The sequence below is a fragment of the Blennius ocellaris genome, assembly GCF_963422515.1.
Source record: "Blennius ocellaris genome assembly, chromosome: 7".
In the NCBI taxonomy this organism is placed as follows: Eukaryota; Metazoa; Chordata; class Actinopteri; order Blenniiformes; family Blenniidae; genus Blennius; species Blennius ocellaris.
The window spans coordinates 28,946,650-28,964,998 of NC_137656.1; the positions used below are offsets into that span (position 1 = coordinate 28,946,650).

Consider the following 18,349-nt stretch of genomic DNA (forward strand, 5'->3'; position numbering starts at 1 on the left):
TGTTGCTGTCCGAAGGTACCGCGACGGTTCTCCTGTAATGGAGCTTTGTGGTGTTTGTGACAGAAACCCTACGATCATCACACAGACGGTCGTTTCTCTTCACAACTTCGTGCACTTCATTTCCTTACAAACATGCTTTTTAAATGAGTTTGTCTCGTTCCTTCTCAAAGGAGCTTAGTTCTGCTTTAAAGAGACTGATCGAAATTAATCCGTCGGGCTGAAAAACTAAAGCTGTTCCTAAGCTGTACACGTTTTAAAAAGGTCTGAAATGCCACCGCAGCATTTTTTGTACTAAAAGTGGGAATACATTCTCCCAAACGGAAATACACTCTATTGCTCTCCTGCCTGGAGTTGAGTGAATCCCATTGTTCAGCCCTGGATTTATTATGACATGTGTCCATCCTCTAGCCTCAACCTTCACTTCTTCTTCTGAGGAGGAGGAGGAGGAGGAGGAGGAGGTCAGGAGTGTTGGTGGGGTTCAGACACTGAGGAGGAGGAGGAGGAGGAGGAGGAGGAGGAGGTCAGGAGTGTTGGTGGGGTTCAGACACTGAGGAGGAGGAGGAGGAGGAGGAGGAGGAGGAGGAGGTCAGGAGTGTTGGTGGGGTTCAGACACTGAGGAGGAGGAGGAGGAGGAGGTCAGGAGTGTTGGTGGGGTTCAGACACTGAGGAGGAGGAGGAGGAGGAGGAGGAGGAGGTCAGGAGTGTTGGTGGGGTTCAGACACTGAGGAGGAGGAGGAGGAGGAGGTCAGGAGTGTTGGTGGGGTTCAGACACTGAGGAGGAGGAGGAGGAGGAGGAGGACGAGGAGGAGGAGGAGGTCAGGAGTGTTGGTGGGGTTCAGACACTGAGGAGGAGGAGGAGGAGGAGGTCAGGAGTGTTGGTGGGGTTCAGACACTGAGGAGGAGGAGGAGGAGGAGGAGGAGGAGGTCAGGAGTGTTGGTGGGGTTCAGACACTGAGGAGGAGGAGGAGGAGGAGGAGGAGGTCAGGAGTGTTGGTGGGGTTCAGACACGGAGGAGGAGGAGGAGGAGGAGGTCAGGAGTGTTGGTGGGGTTCAGACACTGAGGAGGAGGAGGAGGAGGAGGAGGAGGAGGTCAGGAGTGTTGGTGGGGTTCAGACACCGAGCTTTAACGTCCAGCCTTAACGTCCAGCCTTAACGTCCAGCCTTAATCTCCAGCCTTAACAACTGTAGTTCCTCTTCCATTGTCAGACCACACTCCAGTCTTAACGTCCAGTCTTAACGTCCAGCCTTAATGTCCAGCCTTAACGTCCAGCCTTAACGTCCAGCCTTAATGTCCAGCCTTAACGTCCAGCCTTAATCTCCAGCCTTAACAACTGTAGTTCCTCTTCCATTGTCAGACCACACTCCAGTCTTAACGTCCAGCCTTAATGTCCAGCCTTAACGTCCAGCCTTAATCTCCAGCCTTAACAACTGTAGTTCCTCTTCCATTGTCAGACCACACTCCAGTCTTAACGTCCAGTCTTAACGTCCAGCCTTAATGTCCAGCCTTAACGTCCAGCCTTAACGTCCAGCCTTAATGTCCAGCCTTAACGTCCAGCCTTAACGTCCAGCCTTAATCTCCAGCCTTAACAACTGTAGTTCCTCTTCCATTGTCAGACCACACTCCAGTCTTAACGTCCAGCCTTAATGTCCAGCCTTAACGTCCAGCCTTAATGTCCAGCCTTAACGTCCAGCCTTAACGTCCAGCCTTAATGTCCAGCCTTAACGTCCAGCCTTAATCTCCAGCCTTAACAACTGTAGTTCCTCTTCCATTGTCAGACCACACTCCAGTCTTAACGTCCAGCCTTAATGTCCAGCCTTAACGTCCAGCCTTAATGTCCAGCCTTAATGTCCAGCCTTAACGTCCAGCCTTAACGTCCAGCCTTAATCTCCAGCCTTAACAACTGTAGTTCCTCTTCCATTGTCAGACCACACTCCAGTCTTAACGTCCAGCCTTAATGTCCAGCCTTAACGTCCAGCCTTAATGTCCAGCCTTAATGTCCAGCCTTAACGTCCAGCCTTAACGTCCAGCCTTAATCTCCAGCCTTAACAACTGTAGTTCCTCTTCCATTGTCAGACCACACTCCAGTCTTAACGTCCAGCCTTAATGTCCAGCCTTAACGTCCAGCCTTAACGTCCAGCCTTAATGTCCAGCCTTAATGTCCAGCCTTAACGTCCAGCCTTAATGTCCAGCCTTAACGTCCAGCCTTAACGTCCAGCCTTAATCTCCAGCCTTAACAACTGTAGTTCCTCTTCCATTGTCAGACCACACTCCAGTCTTAACGTCCAGCCTTAATGTCCAGCCTTAACGTCCAGCCTTAATGTCCAGCCTTAATGTCCAGCCTTAACGTCCAGCCTTAATGTCCAGCCTTAATCTCCAGCCTTAACAACTGTAGTTCCTCTTCCATTGTCAGACCACACTCCAGTCTTAATGTCCAGCCTTAACGTCCAGCCTTAATGTCCAGCCTTAATGTCCAGACTTAACGTCCAGCCTCAATGTCCAGCCTTAATGTCCAGCCTTAACGTCCAGTCTTAATGTCCAGCCTTAATGTCCAGCCTTAACGTCCAGCCTTAATCTCCAGCCTTAACAACTGTAGTTCCTCTTCCATTGTCAGACCACACTCCAGTCTTAATGTCCAGCCTTAATGTCCAGCCTTAATGTCCAGCCTTAATGTCCAGCCTTAATGTCCAGACTTTACGTCCAGCCTCAATGTCCAGCCTTAATGTCCAGCCTTAATGTCCAGCCTTAACGTCCAGTCTTAATGTCCAGCCTTAATGTCCAGCCTTAACGTCCAGCCTCAATGTCCAGACTTAACGTCCAGCCTTAACGTCCAGCCTTAATGTCCAGCCTTAACAACTGTAGTTCCTCTTCCATTGTCAGACCACACTCCATCCTTAACGTCCAGCCTTATTGTCCAGACTTAATGTCCAGACTTAACATCCAGCCTTAATGTCAAGCCTCAATGTCCAGCCTTAATGTCCAGACTTAACGTCCAGCCTTAATGTCCAGCCTAAACGTCCAGCCTAAACGTCCAGCCTTAACGTCCAGCCTTAATGTCCAGCCTCAATGTCCAGCCTTAATGTCCAGCCTTAATGTCCAGCCTTAATGTCCAGCCTTAATGTCCAGCCTCAATGTCCACCCTTAACATCCAGCCTTAACATCCAGCCTTAACGTCCAGCCTTAACATCCAGCCTCAATGTCCAGCCTCAATGTCCAGCCTTAATGTCCAGCCTTAATGTCCAGCCTCAATGTCCACCCTTAACGTCCAGCCTTAACGTCCAGCCTTAATGTCCAGCCTTAACGTCCAGCCTTAACGTCCAGCCTTAACGTCCAGCCTTATTGTCCAGACTTATTGTCCAGACTTAATGTCCACCCTTAACATCAAGCCTTAACGTCCAGCCTTAACATCCAGCCTTAATGTCCAGCCTCAATGTCCAGCCTCAATGTCCAGCCTTAATGTCCAGCCTTAATGTCCAGCCTCAATGTCCACCCTTAACGTCCAGCCTTAACGTCCAGCCTTAACGTCCAGCCTTAATGTCCAGCCTCAATGTCCACCCTTAACATCCAGCCTTAACGTCCAGCCTTAATGTCCAGCCTTAATGTCCAGCCTCAATGTCCAGCCTTAACGTCCAGCCTTAACGTCCAGCCTTAACGTCCAGACTTAACCTCCAGCCTTAACAACTGTAGTTCCTCTTCCATTGTCAGACCACACTCCAGCCTTAACGTCCAGCCTTAATGTCCAGCCTCAATGTCCAGCCTCAATGTCCAGCCTCAATGTCCAGCCTCAATGTCCAGCCTTAATGTCCAGCCTTAATGTCCAGCCTCAATGTCCAGCCTTAATGTCCAGCCTTAATGTCCAGCCTCAATGTCCAGCCTCAACGTCCAGCCTTAATGTCCAGCCTTAACGTCCAGCCTTAACGTCCAGCCTTAATCTCCAGCCTTAACAACTGTAGTTCCTCTTCCATTGTCAGACCACACTCCAGTCTTAACGTCCAGCCTTAATGTCCAGCCTTAACGTCCAGCCTTAATGTCCAGCCTTAATGTCCAGCCTTAACGTCCAGCCTTAATGTCCAGCCTTAATCTCCAGCCTTAACAACTGTAGTTCCTCTTCCATTGTCAGACCACACTCCAGTCTTAATGTCCAGCCTTAACGTCCAGCCTTAATGTCCAGCCTTAATGTCCAGACTTAACGTCCAGCCTCAATGTCCAGCCTTAATGTCCAGCCTTAACGTCCAGTCTTAATGTCCAGCCTTAATGTCCAGCCTTAACGTCCAGCCTTAATCTCCAGCCTTAACAACTGTAGTTCCTCTTCCATTGTCAGACCACACTCCAGTCTTAATGTCCAGCCTTAATGTCCAGCCTTAATGTCCAGCCTTAATGTCCAGCCTTAATGTCCAGACTTTACGTCCAGCCTCAATGTCCAGCCTTAATGTCCAGCCTTAATGTCCAGCCTTAACGTCCAGTCTTAATGTCCAGCCTTAATGTCCAGCCTTAACGTCCAGCCTCAATGTCCAGACTTAACGTCCAGCCTTAACGTCCAGCCTTAATGTCCAGCCTTAACAACTGTAGTTCCTCTTCCATTGTCAGACCACACTCCATCCTTAACGTCCAGCCTTATTGTCCAGACTTAATGTCCAGACTTAACATCCAGCCTTAATGTCAAGCCTCAATGTCCAGCCTTAATGTCCAGACTTAACGTCCAGCCTTAATGTCCAGCCTAAACGTCCAGCCTAAACGTCCAGCCTTAACGTCCAGCCTTAATGTCCAGCCTCAATGTCCAGCCTTAATGTCCAGCCTTAATGTCCAGCCTTAATGTCCAGCCTTAATGTCCAGCCTCAATGTCCACCCTTAACATCCAGCCTTAACATCCAGCCTTAACGTCCAGCCTTAACATCCAGCCTCAATGTCCAGCCTCAATGTCCAGCCTTAATGTCCAGCCTTAATGTCCAGCCTCAATGTCCACCCTTAACGTCCAGCCTTAACGTCCAGCCTTAATGTCCAGCCTTAACGTCCAGCCTTAACGTCCAGCCTTAACGTCCAGCCTTATTGTCCAGACTTATTGTCCAGACTTAATGTCCACCCTTAACATCAAGCCTTAACGTCCAGCCTTAACATCCAGCCTTAATGTCCAGCCTCAATGTCCAGCCTCAATGTCCAGCCTTAATGTCCAGCCTTAATGTCCAGCCTCAATGTCCACCCTTAACGTCCAGCCTTAACGTCCAGCCTTAACGTCCAGCCTTAATGTCCAGCCTCAATGTCCACCCTTAACATCCAGCCTTAACGTCCAGCCTTAATGTCCAGCCTTAATGTCCAGCCTCAATGTCCAGCCTTAACGTCCAGCCTTAACGTCCAGCCTTAACGTCCAGACTTAACCTCCAGCCTTAACAACTGTAGTTCCTCTTCCATTGTCAGACCACACTCCAGCCTTAACGTCCAGCCTTAATGTCCAGCCTCAATGTCCAGCCTCAATGTCCAGCCTCAATGTCCAGCCTCAATGTCCAGCCTTAATGTCCAGCCTTAATGTCCAGCCTCAATGTCCAGCCTTAATGTCCAGCCTTAATGTCCAGCCTCAATGTCCAGCCTCAATGTCCAGCCTTAATGTCCAGCCTTAACGTCCAGTCTTAACGTCCAGCATCAATGTCCAGCATCAATGTCCAGCCTTAACGTCCAGCCTTAACGTCCAGCCTTAACGTCCAGACTTAACCTCCAGCCTTAACGTCCAGCCTTAACGTCCAGCCTCAATGTCCAGCCTCAATGTCCAGCCTCAATGTCCAGCCTTAACGTCCAGACTTAACGTCCAGACTTAACGTTCAGCCTCAATCTCCAGCCTTAACAACTGTAGTTCCTCTTCCATTGTCAGACCACACTCCAGTCTTAATGTCCAGCCTTAATGTCCAGCCTTAACGTCCAGCATCAACGTCCAGCATCAATGTCCAGCCTTAACGTCCAGCCTTAATGTCCAGCCTTAATGTCCAGCCTCAATGTCCACCCTTAACATCCAGCCTTAACGTCCAGCCTTAATGTCCAGCCTTAATGTCCAGCCTCAATGTCCAGCCTTAACAACTGTAGTTCCTCTTCCATTGTCAGACCACACTCCAGCCTTAACGTCCAGCCTTAATGTCCAGCCTCAATGTCCAGCCTTAATGTCCAGCCTTAACGTCCAGCATCAATGTCCAGCCTTAACGTCCAGACTTAACCTCCAGCCTTAACGTCCAGCCTTAACGTCCAGCCTCAATGTCCAGCCTCAATGTCCAGCCTCAATGTCCAGCCTTAACGTCCAGCCTTAACGTCCAGACTTAACGTCCAGACTTAACGTCCAGCCTCAATGTCCAGCCTTAACGTCCAGCCTTAACGTCCAGCCTTAATGTCCAGACTTAACGTCCAGCCTTAACGTCCAGCCTTAATGTCCAGACTTAACGTCCAGCCTCAATGTCCAGCCTTAATGTCCAGCCTTAATGTCCAGCCTTAACGTCCAGTCTTAATGTCCAGCCTTAATGTCCAGCCTTAACGTCCAGCCTTAACGTTCAGCCTCAATCTCCAGCCTTAACAACTGTAGTTCCTCTTCCATTGTCAGACCACACTCCAGTCTTAATGTCCAGCCTTAATGTCCAGCCTTAACGTCCAGCATCAACGTCCAGCATCAATGTCCAGCCTTAACGTCCAGCCTTAATGTCCAGCCTTAATGTCCAGCCTCAATGTCCACCCTTAACATCCAGCCTTAACGTCCAGCCTTAATGTCCAGCCTTAATGTCCAGCCTCAATGTCCAGCCTTAACAACTGTAGTTCCTCTTCCATTGTCAGACCACACTCCAGCCTTAACGTCCAGCCTTAATGTCCAGCCTCAATGTCCAGCCTTAATGTCCAGCCTCAATGTCCAGCCTTAACGTCCAGCATCAATGTCCAGCCTTAACGTCCAGCCTTAACGTCCAGCCTTATCGTCCAGACTTAACCTCCAGCCTTAACGTCCAGCCTTAATGTCCAGCCTCAATGTCCAGCCTCAATGTCCAGCCTTAACGTCCAGCCTTAACGTCCAGCCTTAACGTCCAGTCTCAATGTCCAGCCTTAATGTCCAGCCTTAACGTCCAGCCTTAACGTCCAGCCTTAACGTCCAGCCTCAATGTCCAGCCTCAATGTCCAGCCTTAACGTCCAGCCTTAACGTCCAGTCTCAATGTCCAGCCTTAATGTCCAGCCTTAACGTCCAGCCTTAACGTCCAGACTTAACGTCCAGCCTCAATGTCCAGCCTTAATGTCCAGCCTTAACGTCCAGCATCAACGTCCAGCATCAATGTCCAGCCTTAACGTCCAGCCTTAATGTCCAGCCTTAATGTCCAGCCTCAATGTCCACCCTTAACATCCAGCCTTAACGTCCAGCCTTAATGTCCAGCCTTAATGTCCAGCCTCAATGTCCAGCCTTAACAACTGTAGTTCCTCTTCCATTGTCAGACCACACTCCAGCCTTAACGTCCAGCCTTAATGTCCAGCCTCAATGTCCAGCCTTAATGTCCAGCCTTAACGTCCAGCATCAATGTCCAGCCTTAACGTCCAGACTTAACCTCCAGCCTTAACGTCCAGCCTTAACGTCCAGCCTCAATGTCCAGCCTCAATGTCCAGCCTCAATGTCCAGCCTTAACGTCCAGCCTTAACGTCCAGACTTAACGTCCAGCCTCAATGTCCAGCCTTAACGTCCAGCCTTAATGTCCAGACTTAACGTCCAGCCTCAATGTCCAGCCTTAATGTCCAGCCTTAATGTCCAGCCTTAACGTCCAGTCTTAATGTCCAGCCTTAATGTCCAGCCTTAACGTCCAGCCTTAACGTTCAGCCTCAATCTCCAGCCTTAACAACTGTAGTTCCTCTTCCATTGTCAGACCACACTCCAGTCTTAATGTCCAGCCTTAATGTCCAGCCTTAACGTCCAGCATCAACGTCCAGCATCAATGTCCAGCCTTAACGTCCAGCCTTAATGTCCAGCCTTAATGTCCAGCCTCAATGTCCACCCTTAACATCCAGCCTTAACGTCCAGCCTTAATGTCCAGCCTTAATGTCCAGCCTCAATGTCCAGCCTTAACAACTGTAGTTCCTCTTCCATTGTCAGACCACACTCCAGCCTTAACGTCCAGCCTTAATGTCCAGCCTCAATGTCCAGCCTTAACGTCCAGCATCAATGTCCAGCCTTAACGTCCAGCCTTAACGTCCAGCCTTATCGTCCAGACTTAACCTCCAGCCTTAACGTCCAGCCTTAATGTCCAGCCTCAATGTCCAGCCTCAATGTCCAGCCTTAACGTCCAGCCTTAACGTCCAGCCTTAACGTCCAGTCTCAATGTCCAGCCTTAATGTCCAGCCTTAACGTCCAGCCTTAACGTCCAGACTTAACCTCCAGCCTTAACGTCCAGCCTTAACGTCCAGCCTTAACGTCCAGCCTCAATGTCCAGCCTCAATGTCCAGCCTTAACGTCCAGCCTTAACGTCCAGTCTCAATGTCCAGCCTTAATGTCCAGCCTTAACGTCCAGCCTTAACGTCCAGACTTAATGTCCAGCCTTAACGTCTAGCCTTAATGTCTAGCCTTAATGTCCAGCCTTAACGTCCAGTCTCAATGTCCAGCCTTAATGTCCAGCCTTAACGTCCAGTCTCAATGTCCAGCCTTAATGTCCAGCCTTAACGTCCAGCCTTAACGTCCAGACTTAACCTCCAGCCTTAACGTCCAGCCTTAACGTCCAGCCTTAACGTCCAGCCTCAATGTCCAGCCTCAATGTCCAGCCTTAACGTCCAGCCTTAACGTCCAGTCTCAATGTCCAGCCTTAATGTCCAGCCTTAACGTCCAGCCTTAACGTCCAGACTTAACGTCCAGCCTTAACGTTCAGCCTCAATGTCCAGCCTCAATGTCCAGACCTCAATGTCCAGCCTTAATGTCCAGCCTTAATGTCTAGCCTTAATGTCCAGCCTTAACGTCTAGCCTTAATGTCTAGCCTTAATGTCCAGCCTTAACGTCCAGCCTTAACGTCCAGCCTTAATGTCCAGACTTAACGTCCAGCCTTAACGTCCAGCCTTAATGTCCAGACTTAACGTCCAGCCTTAATGTCCAGCCTAAACGTCCAGCCTAAACGCCCAGCCTTAACGTCCAGCCTTAATGTCCAGCCTCAATGTCCAGCCTTAATGTCCAGCCTTAATGTCCAGCCTTAATGTCCAGCCTTAATGTCCAGCCTCAATGTCCACCCTTAACATCCAGCCTTAATGTCCAGCCTCAATGTCCAGCCTTAATGTCCAGCCTTAATGTCCAGCCTTAATGTCCAGCCTCAATGTCCACCCTTAACGTCCAGCCTTAACGTCCAGCCTTAACGTCCAGCCTTAATGTCCAGCCTCAATGTCCACCCTTAACATCCAGCCTTAACGTCCAGCCTTAATGTCCAGCCTTAATGTCCAGCCTCAATGTCCAGCCTTAACGTCCAGCCTTAACGTCCAGCCTTAACGTCCAGACTTAACCTCCAGCCTTAACAACTGTAGTTCCTCTTCCATTGTCAGACCACACTCCAGCCTTAACGTCCAGCCTTAATGTCCAGCCTCAATGTCCAGCCTCAATGTCCAGCCTCAATGTCCAGCCTCAATGTCCAGCCTTAATGTCCAGCCTTAATGTCCAGCCTTAATGTCCAGCCTCAATGTCCAGCCTTAATGTCCAGCCTTAATGTCCAGCCTCAATGTCCAGCCTCAATGTCCAGCCTTAATGTCCAGCCTTAACGTCCAGTCTTAACGTCCAGCATCAATGTCCAGCATCAATGTCCAGCCTTAACGTCCAGCCTTAACGTCCAGCCTTAACGTCCAGCCTTAATGTCCAGCCTCAATGTCCAGCCTTAATGTCCAGCCTTAATGTCCAGCCTTAATGTCCAGCCTCAATGTCCACCCTTAACATCCAGCCTTAACGTCCAGCCTTAACATCCAGCCTCAATGTCCAGCCTCAATGTCCAGCCTTAATGTCCAGCCTTAATGTCCAGCCTCAATGTCCACCCTTAACGTCCAGCCTTAACGTCCAGCCTTAATGTCCAGCCTTAACGTCCAGCCTTAACGTCCAGCCTTAACGTCCAGCCTTATTGTCCAGACTTATTGTCCAGACTTAATGTCCACCCTTAACATCCAGCCTTAACGTCCAGCCTTAACATCCAGCCTTAATGTCCAGCCTCAATGTCCAGCCTCAATGTCCAGCCTTAATGTCCAGCCTTAATGTCCAGCCTTAATGTCCAGCCTCAATGTCCACCCTTAACGTCCAGCCTTAACGTCCAGCCTTAACGTCCAGCCTTAATGTCCAGCCTCAATGTCCACCCTTAACATCCAGCCTTAACGTCCAGCCTTAATGTCCAGCCTTAATGTCCAGCCTCAATGTCCAGCCTTAACGTCCAGCCTTAACGTCCAGCCTTAACGTCCAGACTTAACCTCCAGCCTTAACAACTGTAGTTCCTCTTCCATTGTCAGACCACACTCCAGCCTTAACGTCCAGCCTTAATGTCCAGCCTCAATGTCCAGCCTCAATGTCCAGCCTCAATGTCCAGCCTCAATGTCCAGCCTTAATGTCCAGCCTTAATGTCCAGCCTCAATGTCCAGCCTCAATGTCCAGCCTTAATGTCCAGCCTTAACGTCCAGTCTTAACGTCCAGCATCAATGTCCAGCATCAATGTCCAGCCTTAACGTCCAGCCTTAACGTCCAGCCTTAACGTCCAGACTTAACCTCCAGCCTTAACGTCCAGCCTTAACGTCCAGCCTCAATGTCCAGCCTCAATGTCCAGCCTCAATGTCCAGCCTTAACGTCCAGACTTAACGTCCAGACTTAACGTCCAGCCTCAATGTCCAGCCTTAACGTCCAGCCTTAACGTCCAGCCTTAATGTCCAGACTTAACGTCCAGCCTCAATGTCCAGCCTTAATGTCCAGCCTTAATGTCCAGCCTTAACGTCCAGTCTTAATGTCCAGCCTTAATGTCCAGCCTTAACGTCCAGCCTTAACGTTCAGCCTCAATCTCCAGCCTTAACAACTGTAGTTCCTCTTCCATTGTCAGACCACACTCCAGTCTTAATGTCCAGCCTTAATGTCCAGCCTTAACGTCCAGCATCAACGTCCAGCATCAATGTCCAGCCTTAACGTCCAGCCTTAATGTCCAGCCTTAATGTCCAGCCTCAATGTCCACCCTTAACATCCAGCCTTAACGTCCAGCCTTAATGTCCAGCCTTAATGTCCAGCCTCAATGTCCAGCCTTAACAACTGTAGTTCCTCTTCCATTGTCAGACCACACTCCAGCCTTAACGTCCAGCCTTAATGTCCAGCCTCAATGTCCAGCCTTAATGTCCAGCCTTAACGTCCAGCATCAATGTCCAGCCTTAACGTCCAGACTTAACCTCCAGCCTTAACGTCCAGCCTTAACGTCCAGCCTCAATGTCCAGCCTCAATGTCCAGCCTCAATGTCCAGCCTTAACGTCCAGCCTTAACGTCCAGACTTAACGTCCAGACTTAACGTCCAGCCTCAATGTCCAGCCTTAACGTCCAGCCTTAACGTCCAGCCTTAATGTCCAGACTTAACGTCCAGCCTTAACGTCCAGCCTTAATGTCCAGACTTAACGTCCAGCCTCAATGTCCAGCCTTAATGTCCAGCCTTAATGTCCAGCCTTAACGTCCAGTCTTAATGTCCAGCCTTAATGTCCAGCCTTAACGTCCAGCCTTAACGTTCAGCCTCAATCTCCAGCCTTAACAACTGTAGTTCCTCTTCCATTGTCAGACCACACTCCAGTCTTAATGTCCAGCCTTAATGTCCAGCCTTAACGTCCAGCATCAACGTCCAGCATCAATGTCCAGCCTTAACGTCCAGCCTTAATGTCCAGCCTTAATGTCCAGCCTCAATGTCCACCCTTAACATCCAGCCTTAACGTCCAGCCTTAATGTCCAGCCTTAATGTCCAGCCTCAATGTCCAGCCTTAACAACTGTAGTTCCTCTTCCATTGTCAGACCACACTCCAGCCTTAACGTCCAGCCTTAATGTCCAGCCTCAATGTCCAGCCTTAATGTCCAGCCTCAATGTCCAGCCTTAACGTCCAGCATCAATGTCCAGCCTTAACGTCCAGCCTTAACGTCCAGCCTTATCGTCCAGACTTAACCTCCAGCCTTAACGTCCAGCCTTAATGTCCAGCCTCAATGTCCAGCCTCAATGTCCAGCCTTAACGTCCAGCCTTAACGTCCAGCCTTAACGTCCAGTCTCAATGTCCAGCCTTAATGTCCAGCCTTAACGTCCAGCCTTAACGTCCAGACTTAACCTCCAGCCTTAACGTCCAGCCTTAACGTCCAGCCTTAACGTCCAGCCTCAATGTCCAGCCTCAATGTCCAGCCTTAACGTCCAGCCTTAACGTCCAGTCTCAATGTCCAGCCTTAATGTCCAGCCTTAACGTCCAGCCTTAACGTCCAGACTTAACGTCCAGCCTCAATGTCCAGCCTTAATGTCCAGCCTTAACGTCCAGCATCAACGTCCAGCATCAATGTCCAGCCTTAACGTCCAGCCTTAATGTCCAGCCTTAATGTCCAGCCTCAATGTCCACCCTTAACATCCAGCCTTAACGTCCAGCCTTAATGTCCAGCCTTAATGTCCAGCCTCAATGTCCAGCCTTAACAACTGTAGTTCCTCTTCCATTGTCAGACCACACTCCAGCCTTAACGTCCAGCCTTAATGTCCAGCCTCAATGTCCAGCCTTAATGTCCAGCCTTAACGTCCAGCATCAATGTCCAGCCTTAACGTCCAGACTTAACCTCCAGCCTTAACGTCCAGCCTTAACGTCCAGCCTCAATGTCCAGCCTCAATGTCCAGCCTCAATGTCCAGCCTTAACGTCCAGCCTTAACGTCCAGACTTAATGTCCAGCCTCAATGTCCAGCCTTAACGTCCAGACTTAATGTCCAGACTTAACGTCCAGCCTCAATGTCCAGCCTTAATGTCCAGCCTTAATGTCCAGCCTTAACGTCCAGTCTTAATGTCCAGCCTTAACGTCCAGCCTTAACGTTCAGCCTCAATCTCCAGCCTTAACAACTGTAGTTCCTCTTCCATTGTCAGACCACACTCCAGTCTTAATGTCCAGCCTTAATGTCCAGCCTTAACGTCCAGCATCAACGTCCAGCATCAATGTCCAGCCTTAACGTCCAGCCTTAATGTCCAGCCTTAATGTCCAGCCTCAATGTCCACCCTTAACATCCAGCCTTAACGTCCAGCCTTAATGTCCAGCCTTAATGTCCAGCCTCAATGTCCAGCCTTAACAACTGTAGTTCCTCTTCCATTGTCAGACCACACTCCAGCCTTAACGTCCAGCCTTAATGTCCAGCCTCAATGTCCAGCCTTAATGTCCAGCCTCAATGTCCAGCCTTAACGTCCAGCATCAATGTCCAGCCTTAACGTCCAGCCTTAACGTCCAGCCTTATCGTCCAGACTTAACCTCCAGCCTTAACGTCCAGCCTTAATGTCCAGCCTCAATGTCCAGCCTCAATGTCCAGCCTTAACGTCCAGCCTTAACGTCCAGCCTTAACGTCCAGTCTCAATGTCCAGCCTTAATGTCCAGCCTTAACGTCCAGCCTTAACGTCCAGACTTAACCTCCAGCCTTAACGTCCAGCCTTAACGTCCAGCCTTAACGTCCAGCCTTAACGTCCAGCCTCAATGTCCAGCCTCAATGTCCAGCCTTAACGTCCAGTCTCAATGTCCAGCCTTAATGTCCAGCCTTAACGTCCAGCCTTAACGTCCAGACTTAATGTCCAGCCTTAACGTCTAGCCTTAATGTCTAGCCTTAATGTCCAGCCTTAACGTCCAGTCTCAATGTCCAGCCTTAATGTCCAGCCTTAACGTCCAGCCTTAACGTCCAGACTTAACCTCCAGCCTTAACGTCCAGCCTTAACGTCCAGCCTTAACGTCCAGCCTCAATGTCCAGCCTCAATGTCCAGCCTTAACGTCCAGCCTTAACGTCCAGTCTCAATGTCCAGCCTTAATGTCCAGCCTTAACGTCCAGCCTTAACGTCCAGACTTAACGTCCAGCCTTAACGTTCAGCCTCAATGTCCAGCCTCAATGTCCAGACCTCAATGTCCAGCCTTAATGTCCAGCCTTAATGTCCAGCCTTAATGTCTAGCCTTAATGTCCAGCCTTAACGTCTAGCCTTAATGTCTAGCCTTAATGTCCAGCCTTAACGTCCAGTCTCAATGTCCAGCCTTAATGTCCAGCCTTAACGTCCAGTCTCAATGTCCAGCCTTAACGTCCAGACTTAACGTCCAGCCTCAATGTCCAGCCTTAACGTCCAGACTTAACGTCCAGCCTCAATGTCCAGCCTCAATGTCCAGCCTTAACGTCCAGTCTCAATGTCCAGCCTTAACGACTGTAGTTCCTCTTCCATTGTCAGACCACACTCCACAGAAATAATAAGTCATTTCACCAATGTTGAAATCTAAAGATGCATTCCAAAGTACAAAGAGTTCACATTTTTCAGTTGTTGCGCCATTTAATATTTTTAAGTTTATTTATAATCCTTTGTGGAGTTTCTTCTAATTTCACATTCTCGATCTGTGCAAGCAAGGAACTGATGTAGTTCACTGAGAGTTCAGGCTCCTCAATTCAAATGCACTCATAAAGATATATATTGTTTGTGAATGCTATCAAATACTCATTGATGTAGTTTATCTTGAATTTGAAGTGTGATCAGTAATTGGGAGTTAAAGTTCATATTACAGGCGGATGAACTGCATCTTAAAGCCAAAACCTGTCATTTTCCCACTCGGACGAGTTTCTGAAGCTCCGAGAAGCTACCGTATTTTCCGCCCTATAAGGCACCTAAATACCTCAAATTTTCTTAAAAGCTGCCAGTGCGCCTTATAGGCCGGTGCGCCTTATATATGGACGATTGTTCTACTCCAGGCTGCTATTTGACAGCTGAACAACTAGAAGCTTTTATTTTGACAACTCTAACTTTGCAACCGGATCTTCAGTGCGGACGAGACTCCACACAACACCTTCATCACTCATGGTTGCACACCAACATTCTAACAAACCAAAATAAACTAGATGAAATAATGACTCCCTAAACTGGGGAACAAAAACACATAAACACAATCAACACAACACCAAGCCCAACAACAACCCACAATAACCTCCAACAACACAAAACATGAATTTGTCGCTGCAAGGCATGATGGGACATCATGCCTTGCAGCGACGAATTCAAACTGAGCTCCTCAGTGCAGCCGATAGAAACTCCCATAATTCATTGCAGCTGTTTGTGGTGTTTTAAATGCAATTATTGGGGGTTATATTTGGTTTGTGGTGTCGGTAATAATTGTGTTGTGTTGTGTTTTTGTTGCTTAGTTCATGTAGTTTAGTTTATTAGCGGTAGTTGTAAGTTGTCAACCAGTAGTGAAGAAGGTTTTGTGTGTAGTGTCGTCCTGGCATAGGCTGCAGGTAGGACTATCAAAATAAAGTGTGTGCACCTCTCTGGGTGTTAGAATCAGTGGAAAATGTAACTTAATGGCTTTGAGCTATAAATGTTGCTGACCACTGGTCTATTCCATGTGTCTTATAGAGCGGTGCGCCTTATATATGAATGAGGTTGTAAATTATGTCAATCAATGTAGGTGTGCCTTATAACCCGGTGCGTCTTATAGGGCAGAAAATACGCTAGTTTTTACTTCATTCAACTCATCTTCAATAATTCCGCATGCACCATAGTGTTTCCTCCAGATGGTGTGCAGAAGCGATGTTTTCTCTACGAGCGTGGTTCGGCCAGGCGTCTTCTCCACAAGCTTGTTTGTTTGCTCCCTCTTGTCCAGGTGTCAGAGATGTCCTGAGTCCACATGGCCCGGGGAGCTCATTGCTGTGTGAGTGTGTTTGTGAATGGATGAGCGTGGCTCACAGTGTAGAGGTTGACACAACGTTTGATTTGAGAACGGAACATTTTCCTTGTGTTCTTCTTTATGTTGTGAAAAGGACGTTGGATGAGACGGCTGAAGTGGTGCAAACAAGTCCATTCACTCTCATTTCATCCGTGTGAGAAGGGCCATGACAGTGTGATTGTAAGTCATATGTAGAGTTTTCTAACCTCGGCTCCTTGTCTGGGAATGCTCCCAACTCTTTTGTAACTGGTAACTTTCCAGATCTGCAGCTGCAGAGTCACGTCTCAATATCCAGCATGTTTCTGTGGTTATCCCATCCAGCACGTCCAGCTGTGCTCAGTCTGACTTTTGCACACTTTTCCTCCATGTTGGTTGCCTGCTGTGTGAAATGACCTGTGAACAACTGCTGCGCTCATTGTGGAGGTTATTGTGCTTGAAATGCTGATCAGTATAGCCACAAAATAAACAAGAAGCATCTACAACATATATATAGACCATGGAGATGTTTTAACTCACAGAAATCTTAAAGTCGAAACATTTTGATTGTGTTTCTTTGGGCTTCTCTTGTATAGTTTTTCAATGTGATTGCACTTAATTTCAAATTCTATTTTTGTAACTTGGGCAGAAATTGTGGAAGTTTACAATGAAAGCATAAGAAATACGTTCATGTGTGTAACGCCTTTCTGAAGGTCAAACTATTTGTCCTGCATTCTGTGGTTGGATTATGAGGCACTTTGATTCACATCCACTTGTCCAACTGTCTCATGTTGTTTGAATTGACCTTGAATAAATTCTGCTCAGTAGGAATGTGCCTGAAAATGTGAAAAATACTGTTAAAACATGTCAACCATGTAATATTATGGACTGCATATGCATGAAAGAGATGAACATTTAAATACTACTATATTTCTCATTTTGAATAGTTTCTCTATTTATTATTTACATGTGTATGCAGTTGTATCTTTGGAACAATTTGTGTTGACATTGTTTTCAAAATCTCGCCGTCTAAACAAGAAGGTTTTCTGAAACAAAGATGATGCGTTTTCACTTCAAACGACGTATAAACGGGGTCAATTTCACATAAAGGGTTGGAATTTCTTTCAAAACGGCACTATTGCTGCAAAAACGTACAAAATATTGATTCTTTTACATGTGTGGAGATGATTATGTTCTTATGTTGGTAAAATCAACATTGGTGCAGGACTTGACTGACAGTTGAAAGTGAAAAGCACACATGATGACCCCCCCCCCCCCCCCCCTCTGTTGAGCACATCTGTCCGTCAGACACGTCAGTTTGATTTGCCCTCCATCTCTGTCAGGATTAACATGCTTTCAGACTAGTGTACCTTCTGCATTCCTCTGTTTCTCTATTCACTGTTTTTCCCCCAAGCTCTTCTGGCTCCGGCTTAAAAAATGACCTCAGTATGAAATAATGTGATGGCTTTTACATCTCCAGGCTGTCATCCAGACCGCTCTGACCAGTCCCAGCTTCACCTTCACAAACCAGCCACATGTAGGTCAGCAGAAATCTAAAGGACTCTCCAAGAAAGGTCACATGTCCTAACGAATAAGGAAATCACAGAAACAGCAAAACTTTAAAGTTGTGGCTTGATTGTTGATCACTGGCGCTGCCTCTAACTTCTCTGTCGTCACTGTGGGAGAATCACACTTGGGATTAAATAAAGAAAAACGTCCTTTGTGAAGTACATGGAAATTACAAAGAAAAATAAATATTAAGGATGCACTGATACTACTATAATGGACTAGTACAAGGACTGACCTTTAGCTACCTGCCGATACTGAGTACCAATACATATATTAAACGAATGGCTTTATGGCGTTTAATAAGTACTTGTATACTCCATATACAAAAAATGTAGGGAGGTTTTGTTTCGCCACAAACCTCCTCCACACAGCATTGATGAGCTCACCTCCAACAGCCTCCAATACACACTTTAATCATGTTTAGCATGTAGCATCACTGGTGTGTGAGCCAGGAAACTCTTCAGCATTTGGCATGTAGCATGTAGCATGGCTGGTGTGTGAGCCAGGAAACTCTTCAGCATGTAGCATAAAGCATGTAGCATGGCTGGTGTGTGAGCCAGGAAACTCTTCAGCGTTTAGCATGTAGCATGTAGCATCACTGGTGTGTGAGCCAGGAAACTCTTCAGCATGTAGCATAAAGCATGTAGCATCACTGGTGTGTGAACCAGGAAACTCTTCAGCATTTAGCATGTAGCATGTAGCATCACTGGTGTGTGAGCCAGGAAACTCTTCAGCATGTAGCATAAAGCATGTAGCATCACTGGTGTGTGAACCAGGAAACTCTTCAGCATTTAGCATGTAGCATGGCTGGTGTGTGAACCAGGAAACTCTTCAGCATTTAGCATGTAGCATGTAGCATCACTGGTGTGTGAGCCAGGAAACTCTTCAGCATTTAGCATAAAGCATGTAGCATCACTGGTGTGTGAGC

The 18,349-nt window shown here is 47.9% G+C and overlaps 1 protein-coding gene across 1 annotated transcript in view; it reads left to right on the forward strand.

The window, feature by feature from the left end:
* The window catches only part of pdzd2 (PDZ domain containing 2), a 102,179-nt gene that overhangs the window by 143 nt on the left and 83,687 nt on the right, over positions 1–18,349 (forward strand). Inside the window, exon 1 of the mRNA XM_080499231.1 lies at positions 1–15. This exon is cut by the window's left edge and continues 143 nt beyond it. The gene's annotated coding sequence lies outside the window, so the exon portion shown is untranslated. The remainder of the gene's footprint in view (positions 16–18,349) is intronic.